Source organism: Podarcis liolepis (assembly GCF_965112155.1).
Source record: "Podarcis liolepis genome assembly, chromosome: 15".
NCBI lineage: Eukaryota > Metazoa > Chordata > Lepidosauria > Squamata > Lacertidae > Podarcis > Podarcis liolepis.
Window position 1 is genome coordinate 19,302,916 of NC_139566.1, and position 3,404 is coordinate 19,306,319.

Sequence of the window (3,404 nt, forward strand, 5' to 3'; positions counted from 1 at the left end):
ATTTTCAGCCTTGCTGGGTGTTTTCCCCCGCAGATTGCAGCAGCCTGCATGTGTGGTTTTGTGCTAATCTCCTAGTTGTTTCATTCAGCATCTTCTCATCCTGTCCAGAATGAATTTTTTTAACCGCGTGGAAAGAGAGATTTGGGTGTCTACCTTCCCAAACGCCAGGAGAATTTCTGGAACAATTGATTCCTGAGCTGGTGTCTCCTTCCTGTCCGTGTGGTTATCAACTTAAGCTTTACGACACTGTTTCATTTCACAATGCGGGATAATCTGCTTTCCCCCCATTTGTGCTGCTGCTTGTTGCCCGAACCTAAAGCAGATCTGGAGGTGGCTATTACGTGGCTAGATGAGAGTTCAGGGGCCCAGCCAAAGGATCTAAGCTTGATGTGATACAAATAACCAAAGCAATGCATTTTTGATGTGCAAAGCTGGAACCTTCAGTGATTTCAAAATGTTGCTTTGTCACATTTTATTGCCTTCTGGTAACTTGTCACTCAAAATCCTGATTCTGGACTAGGGGATTAAAATATATATCTATTAAAACAAGAGAAACTTATGGGACTCCCTTATGAGGAAAGTTCACACCGGTTGGGAGTTTTTAGTTTAAATAAGAGGTGACAAAAAATAATTTTATAAAACTTTCAGGACAGAAAAAGAAGGCAGTGCATAGTTGAACTATGGAACTCTCTGCCACAGGAGACAGTGATGGCCACCAACCTGGATGGCTTTAAAAGAGGATTGGGCATATTCATGGAGAAGGCTATCAAAGGCTACTAGCCATGATGGCTATGCTCTGCCTCCACGGTCAGAGGCAATTAATGCTTTTGAATCCCAGTTGCTGGAAAACACAGGGAAGAAGAGTGCTCTTGTGAACAGGTCCCACATGCCAGTTTCCCACAGGCATCTGTTTGGTCCCTGTGAGAACAGAATGCTAGACTTGATGTGCCATTGGCCAGATCTAGCAGGTTCTTCTTGTGTTCTTAACTTAAATGTCACTGACATTCTTAGGCTCTTGAATCCACAATTCAGAGGAGCCACATCTGAAGCATGATTTGAACCTGCTTTCCCCAAAACTATTTGGCAAAGTGGGCTTTTGCAAAGGAGTCCCTCTGCCCCCAACCTTTTTCATGCTGCTCCAAGGGTCAGCTGAGGCTGTGAAAAAACCAGTTTTTGCAGGGCCATTAGAAAGCAGTGTGGGGTCGCTCTCCAGGTAGGATGGAGAAACACCTGCCTGGAGAGCTCCTGCCCATAGCTTCACTAACTACAAACCCTGAAATTTGGGGTCTCCTCCAAACCTGTGTCAAAGTTTTGCAGTGTTCAGTGTTGTGTTTGATGTGTCAATTACTCAGATTGGGGGAGGGGAGCTGCAAAACGCAGGGTTGTCGCTGCAAAATGCTGCAAGACTTTGACAAAGGTTTGGAGAGGATCCCAAACTTTGGGGTTCAGAGTTAATGAAGTTCCTGTTCATCGCTGTAGACCAGGCTTGGGCTCCATGCTCTGACTTGTTTGCATTTGGTTCAGTCCGGAATGGGCAACTTTCTCTGAATTCTGATTCTGGAAAAGTCGCTGCCAGGACCTTTTAACATTCACCATCACCAAGAAAGCCAACTGCTCATCCTGTGACCATTCTGTTTTTTCTGGTTTGGATGTGGTTTATTTTTCAGTTGCAAATAATGTTATCTGGAAACTTTTTGAAATCGTAAATTCTCTGAAGTGGAGGCTTCTCTCCCCCCCCCCCCAGAAGCCTGTAAACATGAAGTATTGAGCCTTCTGGACCTCAGTTTTACCACTCCTCACCTCCCCTCAGGTTATAATTCCCACTCCTTATATATCTTAGGCTTCTCCCTCTTCAACATTCCACCCTTCTGGTCTGGTCTAACAGGATTAGTTTTTCAGGTTTATGACGGGGAGGCTAGGAATGAAGCCCGACTACGGGTGCATAGCTGACAACAACAGATACACTGGTGTATCTGAAGAAGTGTGCATGCACACGAAAGCTTATACCGGGAAAAAAAACTTAGTTGGTCTATAAGGTGCTACTGGACAATATTTTATTTATTTATTTTTATTTCGACTGCGTCAGACCAACTCGGCTATCTACCTGAATCTGACAACAACATGCAGGCTTCTCGTCCCCAGCAGTTGCTACTTCCCTTTTATAGGAATGAGGAACCAAGTTGCTAGCTCTCAAGATTGTGAGGAAATGCCTGAGGGCACATCAGCAGTTTTTGTTAATTTTCACCCTCAATGAAACTCTTAAGTGTTAGCGTGATGTACAATGTTAATCATACTTGAAGTAAGCCATTGAAGTCTTGCGGCAAGGCCATTAGAGTCGCAGAGTTTTTGAATACGGCGATCTGTATTAAATTGCGTAGGCCAGAGACACACATACACGGTTAAGCATTATAGTTCTGTGGTTTTTAAGTTGTAGCAGTGTGCGTTTTTCATTAATGTTACTGTCAATTGTTATAAAATGTTTAAATGGCCTGTTGACTGCAAATGAGAGCCCCTCCCTTTATTTGCAATATATGTCAGTCATAAACAGTGATTCATAAATGCTTCTTTGAAACGTATGCTTTTACTGTGTCCCAAACTTACTAAGTTTTGGGAGAAAGTGCTGGACTATATAAACAAGAAACTATGAGGAAAAAATTAAGATATTCAGAGGTGAATCTGCTCTTGAACTATATACCCACTGTATGGAAATTGACAACAGGACAGCAAAAATGGATTCCACATGCTCTAATGGTGACCAAGAGACTGATACTGATGAACTGGAAGAATTCCTCTTAATCAATAGCTTGACAACATTGGCAAACATAAGAACAGACAGCTTACAGACACAGACTTTCTTCGGATAAATACAACGATATTTGGAATGAGTTTACACAGACTATATTAGGTTATTGACAAGTATATGTGTATCAGGATAATAAGAATACACACACCTGAATATTAATGTATGGTAATGTAAGCGTATTTTTCCTTTTTTTCATTCTCACTCACTTTTCCCCTTTTTTTCTCAGTCGTATCTTTTTACAAATGAAACTCTTCTAATAAAACATTAATAATAAAAAACAGTGATTCATAAACAACTACTTTTTTTACAGTCACTGCCCCCCAGCACCAAATGCCTATTTAATGAGTCATTTCATTCCACAAGTTGCCACGTTTTCTCAGAGCCCTATAACCACATTGCGCATGTAATAAAGGCCGATAGAAAAACAGTTAATTTCCTGGTCTGTACGACTCTCTCGGGCATGGGTTGCCAAGTGATAGTAAGTCCCAACTGTTTGATAAACAAACATGCAGAATAAAAAAACAATACATATCTGGGTCATTTGCCTAAGCAAAGCTTTTCCCCCCTTTTCTTTTGGCAGGCATCAAACACAGGTTTATCA